The following is a 23792-nucleotide window of genomic DNA, read 5'->3' on the forward strand; positions in this document are numbered from 1 at the left end:
AACATCATTTCAAGTGCCCATCGTTTAAAGGTTTGTACTTCTTCAGTTGTAAATTAAGACTTTTTGCTTTTAGCGGTCATGTGTGTGGGGGAAAAAAAACGCATCTTTAAATGCCTGACTTGTCCTCACCCCGGTGTGATTCCCACCCGCTGAGAGGAACAAAGAAACAGACTGGTGGAAGAAATGGCAGGTCTACACCTTCCTCTTCACACCAAGTCCTGAACAGAAGATCCTTCTGGAGAACAGAGAGCAAAGTCACTTTGAAGAGTCATTTTCTCCTCTCCTTCCTTGGGCTTCCCTTTCTCCCTCTCTCACTTTGCCAAGGGACTGGGGTTTAATTCATGGCAGTTGAACACATTAATGATAGGATTCCAACATATTCTTTTCTTAAAAACATATATCACACCTTGAGAGTATATTAAATTATATCCCAGTGCAGTGTCTGGCATGTCACAAGCACTCAGCATGGGGAGCGATCTTTTTAAAGCTTCTCTTACTACTGTTGTTAGTTTCAGGGTTGTTTGAAAACTAAATGACATCTATGTATAAGGAACCTGGACCATAGGAGATGCTTTTAAAAATAGTTATTGTAATTACCCTCGTGGCATGGCCATATATCTGAATCTAGAAGGATCTAAAGACACCCCTGTGTGTTACAATCTTGTGTACCAAGGACCATGAGATACAGCGAAGTGAAGGAATTATTTGCTGAGCCTTAAAAAATAACTTTGGCATGAGTCTGTGTTTACTTGAAGTTTTTTTTTTTCCTTCTAGTATAATAATTCCTATCAAAAAGAGAAGTCTTTGCCTTAAAGTATTTGTCAGATCAGCAGACTCCTGAACTACCAATTTATTCCTTATGGACCATTAACCCAGCTAGATATTTCCAATCGGCTACTCCAAAAACACATTAGTTTGAATGACCAGCCTCCTTCCTGATGGCTCGCAGCCGAGGATGTTGCAGAAGGAAGAATAGATGACTTGAAATGTCTGTGCATCAGCACCAGCAGTTTCTCCACGAGGTTAGATTTGACCAGTCATTTTTGGAAATATAATATTATTTATTCATTTTGGCAAACCGCAGACCCCTGTCTGCAGTTTTGTTTTTATATGTCGTATTATTAGAGGTCTTTGGCCCTCTCCACTGGGTAAAATTATCTGCTGCCTAATTGCTTTCTCAGACTCCTCCCCACTTGGACCCCTGATGGGATGGACCATGCTGGCTCCTCTGGTGCCCACTGGTATCTTGGCACAAGCTAATAATTAATGCAGCTAATCGTTGAATAGAGTATCTGGTTTCAGGCACTGCCTCTCTGATGTAAGACATCACCCTTAAAAATTGCAAAGAAACCTAGAAATGTCAGAAATTCAGAATGTGGTAAGATCCATCAATCTCTATTTCTTTAGTAATTCTTTGTCCTGTGATAGTCCCCAACTTATGAAGTCATCTTAAATGTAGTCAAATATTTCATTGAAAAGAGAGAAGATCTATGGGGAAAAAAATAAAATGGAAAGGTGGAAAACATTCAAATGAGGTTCCAATTGACAAAAGCAAGAATGAGAACACATATTAGATCTCACTGTAGACAAACGCCTCAATAGAAAGAACTGAGTCATTAGAAACATTTTTCTCTGTTCTTTTAAGAGCTGTATTTACTTTCTTTGAATTAATTGATCTTAACATGTAAGCTATATCATCTGCTATTTCAAGACTAACAATACTAGAGTTGTGGAAACAGTATGTTAATGTAGCATCTCAAGGCCTTACAACCCCTTTTTAAAATACGCATTCTATAGAGCTATAGCCTATATACCAGAAAAGTGCACACAGTGTAAGGATAGGGCTCAATTTCTTTTTAACAAGGTGGATATACCCATGTAACCAGCACGCAGATCAAGAAATAAGACATGACCAGCACCAGAATGTCTACTCAAGCTTATTCAGGGAGTGACTGTCCTCCAACAGGGAATCTGTGACTTCTAAAACCAGAGATTTCTTTCACCTCTTTCTGAGCTCTTCATAAACAGACTCATACAATTTGTGTTCTTTGGTGTCTGGCTTCTTTTGCTCAACATTGTGTTGAGATTTTCCCATGTCATTACTCTATTTATTCTCATTGCTTTCTAGGATTCCATTGTACAGCTATGGCACTATCCATTCTACTATGAATGGACATTGGGATTGCTTCCAGTTAGGGACTGTTATGAACAGTGCCACTATGAACATTTAGCACAAGCCTTTCGATGAACAAGTTTATGCATTTTGTGGGGTTGCATACATAGAAGTGAATCATTAGGTCATAGGGTAGGCTTATGTTTAGCTTTAGTAAATATTGACAAAGAATTTCCAAAGTGATTGTACTTATTTGCACTCCTACATGAAAGTTCCAGTTGTTCCATATCCTTACCAATATTTAGTATTATCTCTCTTTTTAATTTAGCCATTCTGGTTGTGTGAAACAACATCTCATTAGCATTTAATTGCATTTCCTTGATGACTATTGAAGCTGAGCATCTTTTCTTATGCTTGGGTATCTCTATTTTTTTTGTCAACTACCTGTTCAAGTCTTTTGCCCAGTTTTCTGTTATGTCATCTGCTTTTTCCTTTGTTGATTTCTTGAGTGTCTTTGTATGCTCTGGTTCCCAGTCCTTTCTCTTATTTAGGTTCTGTGAATATCTTCCTCCACTTTGTGGCTTGTGTTTTCACTCTCTCAATGGTATTTCTTTTATGAATATAAGTTCTTTAAATGTAATGCAAATTATCTTTTTTCTTTTATAAAAGCACTTTTTGTGTCTGCTTAAGAAATTTTTACCTACTCCAGGTCAAGAAGAACTTCTCCTATTTTTTTTCTAAAAGCTTAATTGTTTTATCTTTGACATTTAGATCCCAAATCAATCTAGAATTAATTTTTATGTTTGGTGTGAAGTGCTAGTCAAGATTCTTTCATGGATATCTAATCCTGCACAGATTTTGTTCAGTTACTTAGACTGTTTCTCCTCTGAACTATTTAAGTCAAAATCTATTCTTCCCATCATCTTGCACAGAGGATAAATATTTACAAAATAGAATCACATTTTACGTATTTTCATACTTTATATTTGGTAACCTAGTTTTTATGCGCTTAGCAGTTCATAATGGACCTTATTAAAGTATAGATCTGCATTATCATTTTCGTAACTATGACATTCTATTGGAATGGCTGTGTAATAATTTATTTAATCCATCTTCTATTGGTAGATATTCAGGTTGGTCCAAACCTTGCAATATCATAATCAAGGCTGTGAGTGATCTTTGAATGTGTAGCTTTGCACATTTATTAGAATAGTTATTTTTAATACTATTGAGAATTAGTTTGCTGGGCCAAAGGGTATCCACATTTTAAGGCTTTTGAGCAGAAGGTGATGTCCTATGAAGCTTAAACTTCGGGGCCCCTTACTTACACAGGCACCATTCAAGTTCCTGTAGCAAATTTTCTAATTGGTAACTTTGTGTCTTTTAGCAGTGATTAAACGGGCTCTTTTTCCTTCATCTTTGCCACATACGGTATCATCAGTTGAAGGCATCATTTAAAGGGCCCATTGTTACTTTTGATAATGTCTATCTTTGGTTTGATAAAGTCCACTGGTTCTTTTCCCTGTGTTTATTGTCCAACTAGTTATTGGTAATGGGAAGAAGAGTTTCGCTGGCCCCATGAAGTAAAGAGTGCCTCTAACAGATTTCTGATGACATTTTGGGTTGATCTTCCCATAGTAACAAAGAATGCTATCCATTTCGATCCCAAGTCAAGAAGGAAATAGCAAGTACAGAATTGTCCTTGTGTCCCAAGGAAATGATAGTATTTAGAGATATATGTGTGACTCAGTATAAAGAGCAGGGGGAAAAAGTTGCAATTTACTATTTTTTGGCATTCAAGTGATCTGAACTTGATTTAAAATGAAAGTTAAGGTCAAACTACCACATCATCTGCTTAGGTTGCAGCTTTATGTCTTTACTCATAAATTTTTACTATAAAATGTTCTTCCCAGGCAAAGAAAAAGATGAGGAAAGAAAAAGGAAGGGCCTCGGTCTGTTTTTGCTGAGAGGCATGATAAATGCAGCGTAATCGAATCTAATTTCCTCTTTTAGATCATTAAAATCTTCATCTAATCTCAGTCACTGAGTAATCAGAAATGAATAATAAAATTTCTCTCTGCCCATTTAAAACAAACAGGTATTCTAGCTACCTTTTTACTTAAAACTTTGAAAAGTAATAATTTAAATTTTGGAAACCCTGTTGATAAAAGGGGCATTACAGAAGTCGTTAGCATGGAATGTAAATTCAAAAGCTGCTACTAATGTCTTTCCATCCTTGCTCCTCCCCCATACTCGTATTTCCAAGTTGATGGCTTTCTTTTTCTTTTAAATGACCTTCTCCCCTTGATGAGTCTATACACAACACCCTTTAACATAACAGATTGTTGGCCATTTGTGCAAGAAGTAAAACCACTTTCATGAATACAAGTTACTCATTTTTCTGTGTGGGGTTTGGCGTTGCCCATAACTTCAGATAATCCTCGCAGCCTGCAGCTGTTAGAGGGGGCCGTCCATCACGCGAAACAATCCCATGCAGTCAGATTAAGTTTAGGCATCTGGAAAGAGCACATCTGAAAATAAGTTTTATGATGACACCCAGCAAGCAGCTTTCTTTTCTTGCAATACCTAAAAGTTTCTGAGCAAAGAGGGCGTTGGCTGATAAACTTGGCAGAAATGTCACCCAGTACTAAGAGAAGTAATTTCCTTCCAGAACAAAGATGCCAAAGGAAAAAGCAACTCAATTTAGGAATGATGTAAATAAATAAATAAATAAAACCCTAAGTTTTCAAGGGGAGTCTTTGAGTAGAGTTTTTTTCTTGTCAGCTGAGCATTTCACAAGTTCTGCTGACTTTCTAGATCAAGTGGAAACAGAAATACAATTTTCTACTTGTGCAGCCAAATCCACTTGTATGGATAGCTCCACTGAACAGGCGGTGCTCTGAGCTCAGGATGGCATTAAAAATAACTGGAAAAGTGCTAAATCACACATTCCCTACCACCATCAGAAATTTAAAAAAAAGAAAAGAAATCCCTGGAAACACATGTTTAATTTCCTCCAAGCACTAAAGATCCTTGATTATTTTTACATGATATTGTGAGATATTTCAAACATACAGGTAAGAATAAACAAAATTATAAGGAATGCCCGTATGTCCACTGGTCAACATTGTCAAGCTATTTCACTTGTTCATTATCTTAAAGAATTAAACAGGATATAATTGAGCCCTCCCTGTGAATTCTCCTATCCACATATGCTTTTACATTTCTACTAAATATTTCATATTGATAAACATTACAAACTATTCTGATATTTTATTTTATTTTTTACATTTGAGATTGATTTCTTGTATATAAATTATCCATCAACTTATGTAAAAGGAAGAAGGAAAGAGGATATGGACATGGGAAAATATTAACTTAATTTTTGTACTTTGGCAAATTTGTTACAACTTACATTTTCCAAATTCATGAGAAATAATTGATATACATCACTGTATAAATTTAAAGCATACAGCATGATGATTTGATTTACATATATTGTGAAATGATTACTACAATAGATTTAGTTAGCATCCATCTTCTCATATAGATACAATAAAAAGAAAAGAAAAAAGGAAAAAAAATTTTCCTTGTGGTAATAACTCAAGATTTACTCTCTTAACAACTTTTCTATACACGATGCAGCAGTGTTAGCTATAGCTATCATGTTGTACATTACATCCCTAGTATTTATTTATTTTATAACTGGAAGTTTGTACCTTTTGACCATCTTCCTTCAATTCTCCCTCCTCCCATCCTCTGCCTCTGGTAACCACAAGTCTGATCTCATTTTCTATGAGTTTTTTGTTTTTGTTTTTGTTTTAGATTTCACAAATCAGTGACATTACACAGTATTTGTTTTTCTCTGACTTATTTCACTTAGCATAATGCCTTCAAGGTCCATCCATGTTGTCGCAAGTGGAATAATGTCCTCATTTTTTATGACTGAATAATATTCCATTGAATATATATACCACAACTTCTTTATCCATTCATCCATCGGTGGATACTTAGGTTGTTTCCATGACTTCACTACTGTAACGGCATTCTCAGTAAGATCTGATCCTCTGCTGCTTCATCCTTGTTCCTAGGGCATGGCCTTTCTGATGTTTATTTGCAAGCCTGACTTTTTAGGCCTAAAAAAATGGCAGGAGATTCAATCCTGCTCTTTGGGAGTTTTGCGCTCAGCTCTTTAACATTCTATCTCTAAAGATTCAAAACTTGCAAATTTTGACAAAAAGAAAGTGGTTGTGTGTTTCAAGAAAGCCCCGTTTCTCCAACTTGTCTTCAAGATTACTATAAGTTTCACTCTGACTTTAGGATCCTTTTGTGCAGTCTCCCAGCTTCCCATGTACACCCCAGAACTCACTGTCTGTCTTGTGGGGAAAACCAACCCCATTCGGGCCTTCTCAAGTTTCCAACTCATCAGCCAGGATCAAGTACCCACAAGTACTAGATCTTCAAGTCTGCTCTTTCCTCAACTAGAGTTTCTCTGTTTGGATAAAGCATTAGCCTGACTGCTGCCTAAATCGGCAAATACCCCAGGAGAAAAAAAGGACTGGTGATTCTCAGCTCCCATTTGAAGTTCCCTCCACCCTACTCTGAGCTCCAGCTTCTCTCGTCCTTGTTATTTCTATGGCTCCCCTAGATCTTCAAATATATGTCTTTGGTACCTTACCTGTCTTCGTTAGTTCTTGCAGTGGGAGTGTTGGCCTGCTTTGAGTGACTACATCCTGCCTGGAAGTAGAAGCATTCACTTCAATGCCTAAAATTTGAGGCCCTAGAAGGTTAAGGTAAACACTTTGCAACTGTCTCTGAGACTACCCTCCACCTTCAAAACCATAAGTCAATCTCAAAATTTGAGAATTATAAAAGAAAAACGTTGATTAATTGGGCTATAATCAAAATTTTAAAACTTCTGAGCTTCAAAAGATCTTTGAAAAAAATGAAAAGAAGCCACAGACTGGGATAAAATATTCCTGATAAATATATCATGTTAGTTTTTTTTAAGTAATTTCATTAATCAAATGACATCATCAAGAATTTTTCCTTTGGAGAAGTAAAAAGATCATTATTTACTCATTCGACATTTTTAAAACTTTTTCCCAGTGTCCAATGTTCCAGGCATTGTCCTTGGTACTAGTTGAATGTACCAGGCGTGGTTACAGTCTTCACTTATGATCAAAGGACAAAAACAAAAAAATCTGAGTTTACAAAGACAAAAAAATTTCTGTATGGAATCATTATATTTGTTGATGAGTCTCTTAAACAGCTTGGAAGATAGTGATCATTGATTTTGATGAAGCACTTGGAAATATGTTTTTATTTAAGAATGTGCCCTCCTCTTAAGAAGTTTGCCTAGAGGAATGTTTGCTAGTTTAGGTAGAGTGCTGATGGCCACTGAGAAGCCTGGCGTTTTAATGCTGATCTCTGCAGCTGCCTTTGACAGTGCTTGGGATCATTTGATTTTCCTTGCATTCTCAACATCCCTTCTTCCTTACAAATAATCCTGAATTTAAGTATAGGGTGTTTAAGGAGCTCTAGTCTGATATTACCATCCACTTCCAGCTTTTGACTCTAGTAACACCAGATTGCTTATAATCCTCTCACCTGGATGATCCCTCTCCTTATTCAGTCCTCCATGCTTTGGTCATTCCCTTCTTCACAATGCACATGCTTTTCTCCAATCTCCTTTTGCTGTTTAAGTACACTTCATAAAGACTTGGTGCAGGTATCGTCTCATTACTGAGGCTCCCAAATTAAAGAGGATAGCATTCTTCTCTGCCCACCCCTAAACACCTCTATGTGCTCAACTTTATTTTATCATTTTATTAAAATTCAACAGTTGAAAACAGACTCTAAGTACTGCACGATCTAAAGAGAGCTATCAACAGTGTGGGACAACAACTTGCAGCTCAGACTTTCCAACAGTTGCCTGAAAAGTCCCTACCACAGTCAACCAACTCAACTGGCTAGTTTCCGTTTACATAAACTGATTACTAAAGGGGGTAAATGTGGAGTTTAGCTAAGCTACTACATGCTATTGTGGCCTCAGTATCTGTTTTGTTTGGCCAAGTGGCCTGCAGAGACCTTAAACTGACATTAGCCTCCTCATGTAAGCCCGTGTCCTAGTTAGCAGCCTGCAGAGTAACAAGCAAATGTAAATTCCTGATATGACTTCTCCAACAGCCCTTGCAATCAGCAATCTCCTCTGCCTCCCAGCACCTGTGTGCCTTAGGCACCACTTAGATGAGACTTTCGCGGGGCTTACCAAAACCCTGCTCTTTTGGTTTGAATTGACCAATCCGGCCCCAGCCTAGGAGCCCTAGGTCACTCCACCCACGGATCCAAATAAAGGCATGTGCCCCAGCTCCTGCCTCTTTCTGGCTCTCTCTTTGTACTCTGCCTTGATCTCCTCATTTAGCCCCTTGAGGCATGCTGTGTACTTCATCCAGGACCTGTGAGTAATAAACTTCTCTATTTTAATTTCTCTTGTGGTCTGTTGTTGAACCATGGCTCACCATCCAGCACCCTGTGCTCCACTTAACAGATGTTAATTTAACAAAGTCATAATAGGAAAGGGGTGGAGAGAAAGTCAAATTCAGATGCCAAAGACTTTCCCCAATGCTCCAGTCCCTTTCTGCATTCTTCTCCCTCGGAACTTCACACTCTACTCACATGCAAGTGAGAAAGGAAATTTTGACACATCCACTCATAGAGAGAAGGAATGCGTGAAATGAGGGGGAGACTGGAATTTCTTACTCCGGTATGATGTTTGCATAGGCAATGCACTTGAAGTTTCTTTCTGTTCTTTCTGCTCAAGGGAGAAGAAATTTGGGTAAAGATGACATGATTATTTAGTCCCCACAATTTGAGCCACTTTGCTGTTAAGGAACCCAAGAGGGCTGCCTGCCAACCAAGAAACTCCTACAGCTCTAGGCTGTGAGATGGGCCACTGGGAGCAGGAGCTAAGGAGGCAGGGGAAAGGGGTGGAACCTGAATTTGATCTGGAGTCTGCCTGGGCCTGCTGGTCTCCAGTACCGCTCTACTCCACATTGGCTGTAGGGACTTGGGCAAAATACTTAATTTTTCTCAGCCTTAATTTTCTCATCTATAAAAAGGGATAGTCTAAAAACTGACTTTATAGGATTTTAATAAGGAATACACAAAAGAGTGAAAGAAAAATGCTTAATATAGCACTTAGCATAAAGTAAAAGCATATTTAACAATAGTTAATAAATGTAAGCATTGATTTTTTTTTTTCTCTGCTTCTAAGACTAGATTTCATCCCAGATCTTTATCAAAGTTGGATCCCCTGGCAGAGCCTGGTCCACCCAGCGCTCAGTTTAGTATCAGGGTTTCAGTCTCTCCCATTCTACTATATCCTGCTGTATTTTAATTAGCTTTGCCTACCGGTGCCCAGATATGATTAAATAATTGGGTTTTGTAGTGCAAACATTTTTCTTTTTTAGATTGGCCCTGCATTAACATCTGTTACCAATCTCCTTTTTGTTCTCCCCCAAACCCCTGCAGCACGTAGTTGTATATCCTAGCTGTAGGTCCTTCTAGTTCTGCTATGTGGGATGCCACCTCAGCATGACTCGATGAGTGGTGTTAGGTCCATGCCCAGGATCTGAACTAGTGAAACCTTGGGCCGCCAAAGCAGAGGGCAAGAACTTAACCACTCGGCCATGGGGCTGGCCCCATAAAAATGAAAACTTTCTTATCCTACCTCTTAAAATATCCTAAATTGTATGATAAGGTATCAGGAAACTTTCAAAAGCCAGAGGTACAGCCAATCTCAGTGTTTGGATTGTGTAAAGAAAGCACACGCACACTTCAAGTATCTGAACTGCAAAACTCATAAAACCAACAGAGCACAGTAAATATACTGAGATATGGAATATACAAACATAGATTGGCCAGGCCATGTATAAAAATAAAACTCCAACTCACAATCTGCAGCAACCAGCCCAGGAAATCAGCTGGCTATCTGTAAGTCAGACTTCTATCTCCAGTAACAATCCAGGAAGCCAAACAATAACCCCTATAATGTTGGCCTAAAATGGTCAAGACTTGATTCTTGTTATTATTATTTGCTTTTACTGACAGTTTCCCTAATTTTTATCCCTGCTTCCAACTTTGGAACAATCAGAAAAAGCTAAATGTGCACCTTAAGCAATCAGATAGGATGCCCATCTTCTGGTTAGCTCACCGACAGCTTCTCCACACCACCAGCCTCCAATCAGGGTACACCTGAAGCCTTCCTTTCCTCTACTAAACTTCCCCTTCCTCTGCCTGCCTTTGAGTCTGCCAAAACACAAGGGATGGGGGCTGACTCTCTTGCTTTAGTAAGCTCTGAATAGATAGCTTTTGCTTGTTCTCGTTTGGGTGGTCTTTATTTCCACAATATTTAAGTGTAAAATCTTGTTTCCATTTTATCTTAATGAAATCTGGTCACATATTAAGCTATGGCTGTACGGTATCCTGCATAATGGCTGGTCTCATTGAGGGGTACCACTGAGGCTTAACCTCTGGCATCTCATAAGCACCCAGAGTAAAACATGGCACAGTGAGAAATAAGTCAAGGTCCAGAGTATGTGACAGGAAGCAATTAAAGATTTAAGAACCTCTAAAAGTGAATGAGGGCTCCGTCTGCCCCACCAATCTAGGTCAACTCTGAGAGGATAACCTGGTTGATCTGGAAGGCAGTTAGAAGTGTCACCTTAAAATTAATTATGTAGTCAGGTTAACCATTAACCCACTGACATCATCACAAATGGTCAACTCATTTCCTGTTTTCATATTACCCAAAAACTCCAAACGCATTAGGAATTCCCAAACGTTCAGCAACGATTTTTGTTGACTATGTTTTCTCTAACCTATACATACATTACCTTTAAAAAAAATAATGTAAATGTATACCAATATATTCCTTAATAAGTAGATTATTTTAGCCTACTAGAGAATTTTCAAGTCCTTTGCCCCCCACCCCCTTCAGTTCTTTTATTTTAAGACCAGAGGAACTAAGCTGTTTCAGAAGCTTGAGTGGTGTGTTGGGTTAGGGCTTGGGAGAATGGAGCACCATCATACAACGGAAGAGGAAGAAAGCTGCTCTTAAATTTTTTTTAAGTGCATTTTGACAATAACATCCCCAGGCTATAGAGCTAAATTGCTTTGTTCATTTATGAGTGTCTGTGTCTCCTCAATAAGTCTTTAACTCCCACAGAGGAACAATGAAGCCAGAAATAGCGATCATCATTAATTCAGAAGAACCTCACTTAGTGTGGAGTCCAAAATAAGGCTGGCTCATCTTAGACACTGGTTTCATATATTAAGGTATTTTGGCTATGTGTATAAAGAAAGATTTCAATTTACTCCATCTGCAGCCTCTTATGCCTACTAAGGGAGTGTCAGTAAGCTTGGGTTCCAGCTAAGACCACCTCCCACTCATTCTTCAGATCTCAGGGTGATCAACACTTCATCTGGGAAGCCGCTCTGTCGCTCCCCACCCTCACGTCCCCATCTCCCTATTATATTCTGTCCTTGCTCTCTTGCCCCCATATTTCACATAGTTTCAATCTGGCATTTCTAGTGTAATTGTCTCTTTAACATTTGTTTCCCTAATAAGGCTATGAACTCCATCAGAGTAATGACCCAGCACAGTTTTGCTCATTTTTCCATAGTGCCAGGTTCTTAGAAGGGGCCCAAATATTTCTTGAGTGAGTAGATGTATTAATGATTGAAGTTCATGGCTGGGACGGTGGAAAGGTGAGACAAAGAGAACTAAACTTTTCTTCTCAAAAAAGCAAGAATTTGGGAGTTAATGCAAGCAGAACAGCGTATAAAGCATGGTGCGTAAGTAACGGGTAAAGATGGTGGATGGGCAACATGACAGCTGGTGTGGGCACGCAGTGGAGGCCATGATGGTAGTTGGAGGCCCTTCAAAGACAGAAATATCTAACGGTCAATTTTTAGGTTCCTAGCTATGAATGACAGAAGGTCATCCGATATCACTGAAGTACTATCTACTATGAACATAGTCTTGAGTAAGTAGTATCCAATGAGAATGAAAAACACAGAGGCCCAGGAAGAATTGAGAGTAAAGCTCAGGACAAACCTCAGATGAATGCTTTTTTCCTCACACCCTCAAATATACTAGAAGGAGGTTTCCAGGGCTGATATTAAGCCAGGAAGTACTGGTACCACTTATTAAATGTAAGTTGTATTGTTGTATTGTACCACTTCTTAAAATACAAAATTGCTTTCATACTGGTTAGTTGAACTACTGCCATTGGCCCCTTTCTCAGGACCTCTTGGAGTGCTTGGACCCCTTGTGATCCAGCAGGCTAGGGCACAGTGCACCTGGCACAGTAGAAGGCCTCCAGGCCCGCCACCAGTTCTGAGTAGACAGTGACCCGGCCAGAGCAGCTGTTAAATATCTTTATCTCTCTAGATGGCATTTGCAAAGAGAAGGGAGACGCTGCTTTCTGAGTTTTTCTCCAAGGCTACCTCAAACCTCAAACTTCAAAGGAAAGAGTACTAGTCAGTTTTTTAGGTACTCCCTGCAATTCTTTCACTTGTTCAATTTTTAGAAATATTGCTCATCACTGTGATTGCACGATCATATTCCCACCTACAATCTATGAGAGTTTCCATTTTTCAATATCCTCATCATATGTCGACACAAAACTTGTGCATGCATGTTCATAGCAGCTTCCTACATAATGGCCCCAAACAGGAAACAATACACACAGCCGTGTACAGAGAATAAATGAGAATGAGATATACCATTTTTAAAAGAATCACGTTAGATTTTTCCTAAACCTCTACCAATATCTCATAACATCCTCACGTTCTTGGTTTATATCTATGATAAACTACCAAGGTGGGGTACTACTTTACACTCCCACCAACCGTGTATGCAAGTCCGAAAGGCTCATCACCAACATTCTGTGGCATTAGACTTTTAATTTTAGCCGTTCTAGTGAACATGTTGTAATATCCCATTGTTGTTTTAACTTACGTTTCCAATGATGAACAATAATGTAGGGCACTTTATAATGTGCTTATTAGTCATTTATATATCTGTTCAAAATCTCTCCTCGTTTTTTTAAGCTGGGTTTTGTTTTGTTTTTTTGAGGAAGACTGGCCCTGAGCTAACATCCGTGCACTTCTTCCTCTGCTTTATGTGTGGGATGCCTGCCACAGCATGGTTTGACAAGCGGTGCATAGGTCTGCACCCGGGATCTGAACCAGCGGACCCCGGGCCACCGAAGCGGAACGTGTGAACTTAACTGCTGCGCCACTGGGCTGGCCCCTTAAGCTGGGTTTTCTATCTTCTTACTGTTGAGTTGTACGAGTTCTTTATACATCCTGGGTTGAGTCTTTTGTCAGATACTTGTATTGGGAATATTTTATCCCAGTCTGAGGTTTCCCTTTTTGTGTTTTCAAGGTGTCCTTTGAATAGCATAAGTTTTCGGCTTTTGATTAAATCTCAGCTTATCCATTTTTTTCTTTTCTAATTCTCAATTTTTGAGATTGGCTTAGGGTTTTCATGGGAGCGTTAGTCTCAGAGACGGTTACAAAGTGTTTATACTGACATTATATTAAAGACATCAATTCACAGATTCCATCAGCTCTGTGACACCCTTGAAGGATAAATAAAGAAAATAACACCAGGACAAACTGACGTCAAACTTTAGAAAACCAAAGGAAGAGAGAAAATCTTAAAATCATCCAGAGAAAAAAGACTCGCTATTTTTGAAGGAGAAGCCATAAGCTTAAGAGCTGGATTTTCAACAGAAACCATAGAACCTAGAAGAAAATGGAATGACATCTTTCAAATGCTGAAAGAAAGAAAAATCAAATTAGATTTCTATATCTAAGAAAAATATTCTCAGATACTAATATGAAATCCAAACATTTTTAGACAAAACCTCTGAGAATTTGTCACCAGCCGACTTCCACTTCAAGAAATTATAAAGGAAGTTCTTTGGCTGAAGAGACTAGTTCCAGATAAAAGCACGGAACTGCAAGAGGAATGAAGCTCACCACACAGGGAAAAAAGGGCTAAATCTCAAAGAATATTGACTGTTACAACATTAATACTGATAGCAGCTTGTGTAGCTCGTGAGGTATGATGTAAAATACACACCATCCATAGCACAAAAGGCAGGAGAAAGATAAAAGAAATTAAACTCTTAAATTTCTTACATAATTTGGGAAGTGGTAAAAGTACTAATTTGAGATAGACTGTCATAAATCAACAAGGCCTATTGAACTATAACCACTGAAAGAATTACGTAAGAATGGATAATTAAAAGCCAATAAAGAGAAAAATAAAATATAGTTCGGTATACCAAAACACAAACAAAGCCAACAGAAAATATCAGGATCTATCATAAATATACCACAAAGCCTGCCATAGCTAATGTATACTTTTATTCCTTTCTGCCAAAGCGTGAATTCACAGTCCTGATCCACCATCCACCTGATGGGTTCCATTTATTTCAGCCTGTTAGAGACATGTTTTTATACTGAACACATGAAAGAGGGTTCCTGTTTCCCAGCCACTCAGTGATAAATGTCATGGTCAGAGGCATCAAACTAGCTAATCTTTTGGCCAAACTTTCCTATCAGTATTATATAAGTGTGGATTGAAGATGAAACAGGAGAGAGGGGAATAGAATAAGCACACTGCATGAGTTAGGTCTGACTAGGTTCTGCTACAGTAAGAACACCAAAGTCTTAATGGTTCCGAAAAATAAAGGCTTATGTCTCACTCCTGTGAGATGGGAATGGCAGTCAACATCAGCTCTCCTCCATGTTGTCTTCATTTGTGATCCCAGCTGAAGGAATATCCCTTCTCTGAAGCTGGTCCCCTCTCGTGGCAGTAGGATAAGAATAATTGCAGGACAAGACAATAAATTTTAAAGCTACTGCTCCAAAATAGCACAGGTCACTTCTACTCACATTTCTTTGGCCAAAGCGAGTCCCATGGCCAAGGCTGATATCAGCAAGGTCACAAGTATTCTCCAGCAAGGACAGGTCATAGGGGGTGGCCTGAGAGCAATGGGTCTAGAAGGAGAAACAGTGAATATTTCAAAAAATACTACAATCTACCACGTACATGGTATTTCCCAATCAATATATATGTTATATCACCTTCCAACCACTATTTGGAAACTATCTCAGTTTATATGAGATGATCTGATTAATTTGCTTCTTCTCTAAGGCTGAGAATAACTTGACACTGTTTCTTATTCCTCTTTTTCTTTTTAGATTATAATCTGGTTATATCTATATCACATTTCCTCCTCATTTCTTCTTTTTTTTAGCTAAATCATTTTTTTCTTTCCTTCTTTATTTTTTTTAATTCAGATATAATAAACATATAACATTGGATTCGTTTTAGGAGTACAACATAATGATTTGAGATACTTACATATTGTGAAATGATCACTATAATGTGTTTAGTTACCATCTACCACCAAATATAGCTACAGATTTTTTTTCTTGTGATAAGAACTTTTAAGATTTACTCTCTTAGCAGCTTCCAAATATATGATACAGTATTATTAACTATAGTCACCATGCTGTACATTACATCCCGGACTTATTTATCTTATAACTGGGAGTATGTACCTTTTGACCACCTTGACATATTTTGCCCACCCCCAACACCCACCTCTGGCAACAACTAATCTGTTCTCTGTATCTGTGAGTTTAATTTTTTTTTCCCTGATCCCACATATGAGTGATATCACACAGTATTTGTGTTTCTCTGTTTGATTTATTCCACTTAGCATAACGCCCTCAAGGTCCATGTGTGTTGCTGCAAATGGCAGGATTTCATTCTTCGTTATGGCTGAATAATATTCCATTACATATATATATATATATATATATATATATATATATATATATCACCTTTCTTTATCCATTCTTCCATTGATGGACATTTAGGTTGTTTCCATGTCTTGGCTATTGCGAATAGTGCTGCAATATACATGGGGGTGCAAATATCTTTTCATGATAGTGATTTCATTTCCTTAGGATAAGTATCCAAAAATGGAATAGCTGGACCATACAGTAGTTCTATTTTTAATTTTTTGTGGAGCCTCCATACTGTTTTCCATTGTGGTTGCACCAATTTACATTCCCACCAACAGTGCACAAGGGTTCCCTTTTCTCCACATCCTCACCAAGACTTTTTATCTCTTGTCTTTTTGATAATAGCCATTCTAATGTGAAATATCTCATGGTGGTTTTCATTTGCATTTCCCTGATGATTAGTGATGTTGAGCAGCTTTTCATGTACCTGTTGGCCATCTGTATGTCTTCTTTGGAAAAATGTCTAGTTAGATCCTCTGCTCATTTTTTATTTTGATTGTTTGAGGTTTTTTTTCTATTGAGTTGTATGAGTTTTTAAATATATTTTAGATATTAACCCTTTATCAGATATATGATTTGCAAATATTTTCCCCCATTCCATAAGATGCCTTTTCATTTTGTTGATGGTTTTCTTTGGTGTACAGAAGCGTTTTAGTTTGCTATAGTCCTACTTGTCCATTTTTGCTTTTGGTGTCAAATCCGAAAAAGCATTGCCAAGACCAATATCAAGGAGTGTATCCTATACATTTTCCTCTAGGAGCTTTATGGTTTCAGGTCTTACACTCAAATCTTTAGTCCATTTTGAGTTGATTTTGTGGTTAGTATAAGATTGTTATCCAGTTTCATTCTTTTGCATATGGATTTCCAGTTTTCACAACACCACTTGTTGAAGAGACTGTCCTTTCCCTGTGGTATATTCTTGTCTCCTTTGTCATAAATTAATTGACCATATACTTCTGGGTTTATTTCTGGGCTCTTCTGTCTATTCTGTTCCATTCATCTAGATGTCTGTTTTTATGCCAATATAATACTGTTTTGGTTACCATAGCTTAGTGATATAATTTGAAATCAGGGAGTGTGATACCTCTAGCTTTGTTCTTCTTTCTCAAGATTTCTTTGGCTATTCAGGATATTTTATAGTTCCACACAAATTTTAGGATTGTTTTTTTGATTTCTGTGAAAAGTGCCTTTGGAATTTTGATAGGGATTATGTTGAATCTGTAGATCTTTGGGTAATATGGGTAATTTGGGTAATATGGACATTTCAATAATATTAATTCTTCCAAACCATGAGCATGAACTATCTTTCCATTCATTTTTGTTTTCTTCAATTCTTTTCATGAGTGCTTTATAGTTTTCAGTGTACAGGTCTTTCATCTTTTTAGTTCAATTTATTCATAAATATTTTATTCTTTTTGATGCAATTTTAAATGGGATGGTTTTCTTAATTTCTTTCTGATACTTTGTTATTAGTTTAGAGAAATACAAGTGATTTTCTTTACTGGTTTTGTCTCCTGCAACTTTACTGAATTTATTTATTAGTTCTAGCAGTTTTTTGGTCAAGTCTTTAGGGTTTTCTATGTTGATATCATGTCATCTGCAAATAAAGACAGTTTTACTTCTTCTGTTCTGATTTAGATACCTTTTATTTCTTTTTCTTGCCTAATTGCTCTGGCTAGGACTTCCAGTACTATGTTAAATAAGAGTGGTGAGAATGAGCCTCCTTATCTTATTCCTAATCTTAGAGGAAAAGCTTTTAGTTGTTTACTGTTGAGTATGATGCTAGTTGTGGGCTTGTCATATATGGCCTTTATTATGTTGAGGTGTGTTCCCTCTATACCCATTTTGTTGAGAGTTTTAAAAATCAAGATACATCTATGTAAAACATATAGAGTTTTCCAGGAATATATTTTTCCCTAAGAGATTTTATTGAACCAAATGTGTTTACCAATCAATACGGTTTAAAATCAAGAAATATTCATTGTATTTGTCAGTTCTAAGCTATGTGTACATAAAGCAGATGTATTTTCCTGTTTTTAAAAGAGCTATTGCTATTGACTGTAATTCATCATGGCTGGCTGAGAGCAGATTAGTTTTCATCTGAGGTCTTATACCTCATTTTCCACATAGTAGATGAATAAATAGAGCAGATTCAAAACATGGACTTCATCACAAAGGAAAATTTTGTAAGTCAACATTCATTGAAAGGGTTGAAGACAGATGCATCCCTTTTAGTAATCTACAATTACGAGCTTAAAACAGACTTCTAGAGTCAAGATATCAAACACCTCTGCAATTCTCTGTCCATGTTTTGCATGTAATTGCTGCCCATGGTATCACAAGCCAACTGAATGGATGAGGAGGAGGGGAAGGCTACACAACAACCATGACAACAACAGTATCCTACACATACACCACACTTCGTAGTTTACAAAGCAGTCTCACATCTGTAACCTCATTTCAACTTGCACACCTCTTTGTTGTAAACAAGATTGGTGTTAATATCCCCATTTTATTCAGGAGCAAAATGAGACTCTGAAACATTAAGTGATTTGTCCAAGTTCACACAGCTATTTAGAGGCAGAGCTTGAAGTCAAGTACGTCTTTGTGCCCTACCCAATGATTTCAAACTTTGTATGCCTGCGCACCAACAGAGGACTTTGTTTAAAATGCGGATTCTTGTCCCTACCTCCCACAGATTCTAATTCACTATTTCTGGTATGGAGCCCAGAAATTTACATTTTTCACCAGAATCCTAGGTGATTCTGGCACAGGACAAACCCCATTTTACCTAACATTGGGAAGGATGACGAGGGATAGGAAGAATCTGTGGGTAGCATTTAACATTGAATATTCATCACTAGCCCAATAAGAAAAAACTTAGCCTACTCCTTATCATTGGTAACTTTAACTGGCATAGTAGTTAGTTAGGATGAAAGAACCAGTGATGCTGGTAGATGTTTTTAAAGTAACATGCTCGTAACATCATTCAACTTAGTCCCATTCGAGCTTTATGAACAGTTGATTTGGGTTAATTTTGCCTGGTTATGATATTACCATCCAATAATACTCAGGTGCCAGTGTCCAGGGATAAGACCCTGTTGTTCCTTTGGGACAACTTTAATAAGACTGAAGTCTTAGTCTCAATAGGATGACAGTTTGCCAACAGATGATACCAACCCTTACCTAACAATCCGCATTATAGGCAATTGAGTGCTGCAATTTTTTTTACTGAATTTTCTTATTTGGTTCTTTTAATATGACTTTGAGCATCAGGACTTGCAAACCAGGATTACAAGAACTGATTTATTTTGAGCAAGTGAAGTCAAGAGTCATGTTTTAGAAAGACTTTTTTTTGTATTTCAGGCAGGTCAATATCAAAGGACATTCACTTAGAGAGTGATGACCTGGTGGTTTTTTCACAAACGGAACAAGGATTTTTCATGTCACCATGAATTTAATACTGTCTCTTGTGTTTTCCTTTGCAATCTCTTTGATTGGATTACGTTCAAGGATACACAGACCTCTTGTCTTTTGAGTACATTTAAGAGTTCGTTCTCCAGCTTTGACGTTCAGCTCAAGAGTTTCAACAGCAATTAATCAGAACTATCCATATGAGAAACATCATTAATCTTTGCCAGACAGAAGCGGTTATGTTTGCAACTCAACTTCAGTGGACTCTTTGGCGGTAAGATTTGCCATTTTATAAATGTTTTGAAAGGGAAGACAAGGCTTTGAAGCAAAGTAGGAGAAATGGTTTTAAAGAGTTGGGAGCAGAATCCAAAAGTCTCTCCACCAGCCCTAGAGGAAACATTTGTTTCTGCTGCAGCTTATGAGAACAGTCACTTCCACGTTGAACACCATCCAGGTGTGCATTAGGGCATACGGTTATCCATCCTCCAAATTTCAGTCCTCAGCTCTTCTCTGCCCTCTTCCCCTGGATGAGCTCATTTCTTCCTCATTTCAATTATCACCTCACTGCCTCCGTAGAGATGACTCATGGATCCATTCAGTTACCCAGCAGGTATTGAAATCCCACTGCTATAATAACTGTCATCAGAATAGCTTCCATTTATTAAGTTCTCACTATTGCCAGATGCTGCGCTAACTCTCTCTGCACTGGGGAGAGTCGGGTATGGCGGTTAAGATGGTGCAGGGTCTGGAGGCCAACTGCTTGGGTTTGAACAACTTTGGGCACTTACTCAGTTCTCTCTGGTTCTGCTTCCCCCTCTCTAAAAAGAGTAACTAGCCATAGAGTCTTGTTTGTTTTTTTCTTTAGAATTAAATAAAAGATTTCCTATAAAACATTTAATATAGTGCCTTACTCACAGTAAACTTTTAATCAACATTGGTTATAATAAATTAATTGTTATTATCTGTCTTATTTTTATATTTTAGAATGATACCCTTAGGATGTAGTTACTATTTTTTCCAATTTTTTCCATACCTGTGTTCTTAATCATCATGATAAGAGCATCTCTGGATTATGCCCTGTGAGAATAATGCATTGTTAGAAAAGATATCATTTCCTTAAGAAGGATCTTTTCGAATATCATGTCTTCTCAGACAAGGGAAACAAAAGAAAAAATAAACAAATGGGAGTTCATCAGACTAAAGAGCTTCTGCAAGGCAAAAGAAACTAGGATCAAAACAGAGAGACAACACACAAATTGCGAGAAAATATTTGCAAATCATATATCCGATAAGGGGTTAATCTCCATAATATGTAAGGAACTCACACAACTGAACAATAAAAAAACAAACAACCCAATCAAAAAATGGGCAGAGGATATGAACAGACATTTTTGCAAAGAAGATATACAGATGGCCAATAAACACATGAAAAGATGTTCAACATCACTAATCATCAGGGAAATGCAAATAAAAACTACACTATGATACCACCTTATGCCTGTTAAAATGGCTACAATCACTAAGACTAAAAATAACAAATGTTGGAGAGGGTGTGTAGAGAAGGGAACCCTTATACGCTGCTGGTGGGAATGCAAACTGGTGCAGCCACTATGGAAAACAGTATGAAGGTTCCTCAGAAAACTAAAAATAGAAATACCGTATGACTCAGCCATCCCACTACTGGGTATCTACCCAAACAATTTGAAATCAACAACCTAAAGTGACATCTGCACCCCTGTGTTCATTGCAGCACTATTCACAATAGCCAATACATGGAAGCAACCCAAGTGCCCATCAACTGATGATTGGATAAAGATGTGGTATATACATATGATGGAATACTACTCAGCCATTAAAAAAACCAAATTCATCCCATTTGAAATAACATGGAAGGACCTGGAGGGAATTATGCTAAGCGAAATAAGCCAGACTGAGAAAGACAAGCACCAGATGATTTCACTCATATGTGGAATATAAACAAACACATGGACAAAGAAAACAGTTCAGTGGTCACCAGAGGAAGAGGGGTGGGAGGTGGGCACAGGGGGTGAAGGGGAGCACTTATGTAGTGACAGACAAGAAATAACGTACAACTGAAATCTCACATCAGTGTAAACTATTATGAACTCAATAAAAAGGGAAAACAAGATGTCAGTTCTTGAACTCAGGTTGCACACATACGCAAAGAAGAGGACTGAGATAACCATAACAATAGTAGAAAGTGCTATGAGAGCCCAGGATCCTAATTGTCTGTCCAATAGCCTTGATCCCCTCACCTGGCTTTCCAAGTACTTGCAGAGTCGCAGAATGTCAGAGCTGAAAACGCAGTGAACATCAAGACACAGAGCAGCAATCACAATAAAATGCTCCATTTACAACCAATGGCATTTGTCTCAGAGAGGTTAATAGGTGGTTAAATGGTTAAGGGATGGTTAGTGACATGGGCAGAGTTCCTGACTCTTCACTCTGCCACTCACAGTAATATGTCACCACTTGGTGTCCTACCATCAACAATATTCACCATTTCAAAATGTAAGCTTACCATTCAAAATATTGATTACTTATTTGTTACTGTTTAGAAGGCCTGTGTTTGACAAAACTCGCTCTTTCGGTGTAGTGCACATACCACATTGCAATTAATCAGAACTCTCCATATCAGAACCATCCTTAAGATTTACGAGACAGAAGCTGCTATTTGTGCAACTAAACTTCAACAGAACTTACCATTTTGCAGATGCTTTGAAAGGGAAGGCAAGGCTTTGAAGCAAAGTGGGAGAAGTGATCCTTTTTTTAAGAGCTCAGTTAGGGTATTTATCCAAAGAACTTGAAATCAATGATCCAAAGAGATTTATGCACCACTACGTTCATTGCAGTGTTATTCATAATAGCCAAGATGTGGAAGCAACCCAAGTGCTCTTCTACAGATGAACGGATAAAGAAGATAGATAGATAGATAGATAGATAGAGTAGATAGATAGATACATGAAATACTACTCAGCCATAAAAAAGACAAAATTGTTCCATTTGCAACAACGTGGATGGACCTCGAGGGTACGATGTTAAGCGAAATAAGCCAGACAGAGAAAGACAAATACTGCATGATTTCACTCATATGTGGAAGATAACAAATACACGGATACAGAGAACAGATTAGTGGTTACCAGATGGGAGGGGGGTTGGGGGCATAGGCGAAAGAGATAAAGGGGAACATATGGTGATGGAAAAAATTAGACTGCTGGTTGTGAGCGCGATGAAGTGTATTCAGAAACTGATAAACAATAATGTACACTCGAAATTACACAACGTTATAAACCATTATAGTCCCAATAAAATTACTTGAATAAATAAATAAATAAATGTTTTAAAAAAGAGCTCATTTAGAACCAAAACCCAAGAGTTGTTGAACTAGTTCTGTAAGGAATCGTTGGTTACTACTGCAAGATCTGGCAGATTATGTCCTTTTGATACAGGAACCAGCGAGTTCCTACATTTATAGCTTCCCAGCGGACTCAGAAGAAAACTCAGCTCCCATGCAGTGGCTTAGGGCCCTACCCTATCTGGCTCCCTGCCCCTTTTCTCCCGACCTCGTCCTCGATTGCTCTTCCTCCATTCATTCCACTTCAGCTGCACTGGCTCCTTTGCATTCCTTGGAAGTCTTCAGGCCTTTGCCCTGTGTACTTCTCTGCCTGGAACAATCCTCACTGAGGTGTCTGGGTGGCTCACTCTCTCACTCCCTTCAGGTCTTTGCTCAGAAGTCCCCCCCTCAATGAGACTTACCTGGATTACCATGTTAAATATCGTAACGTGGCCCTCCAGGTGCGCACACACACGCATGCACACACATTAGGAACTATGGTTACTCACTTATATAGTGTCTGACCCAAACTGGGACGTCATTTAGAGTTAAAGGGGGTGCTATTAATAATGATGCTGGGACAATGGTAATAAACTGAGCCTGCCTTGGGCAAACAGAGACATACACCCACCCCATACCTAACCTGTTCTGGTTTTCCCCTTTAGTATTTATCGCCCTTTGACATGCTATAATATTTACATATTTATTATGTGTGTTAGTTATTGTCTGTCTCTCACTCTCTTAGAACGTAAGCTTCATGAGGGCAAGAATATCAGTCTCTTTTATTTATTGATATACTTTAAGTGCCTAGAATAGTGCCTTACAGCCTGGCACATAGTAGATTCTCAATAAATATTTGTTGAATAACTATGTATGGGGAAATCAAAGATGATCTTGCAAATCCTTTAAACTGTAAGCATGAGATGAACTTGTTGGTTGAGTTGTGTCAAAAAAAGGTAAAAAATGAAACTGATGAATATGCAAACCCAAAACTTTAATGAGAGCTGTGAAATT

The 23792-nt window shown here is 38.0% G+C and overlaps 1 long non-coding RNA gene across 2 annotated transcripts in view; it reads right to left on the reverse strand.

Moving 5' to 3' along the window:
- Positions 1 to 23792, reverse strand: part of LOC139076119 (uncharacterized) — a 48125-nt gene that overhangs the window by 21121 nt on the left and 3212 nt on the right. For both annotated transcript variants that reach the window (XR_011527398.1, XR_011527397.1), the window contains exon 2: positions 15089 to 15193. This is a non-coding gene — a long non-coding RNA (uncharacterized lncRNA). The remainder of the gene's footprint in view (positions 1 to 15088; positions 15194 to 23792) is intronic.

The sequence above is a fragment of the Equus przewalskii genome, chromosome 15 (genome assembly GCF_037783145.1).
Source record: "Equus przewalskii isolate Varuska chromosome 15, EquPr2, whole genome shotgun sequence".
NCBI lineage: Eukaryota > Metazoa > Chordata > Mammalia > Perissodactyla > Equidae > Equus > Equus przewalskii.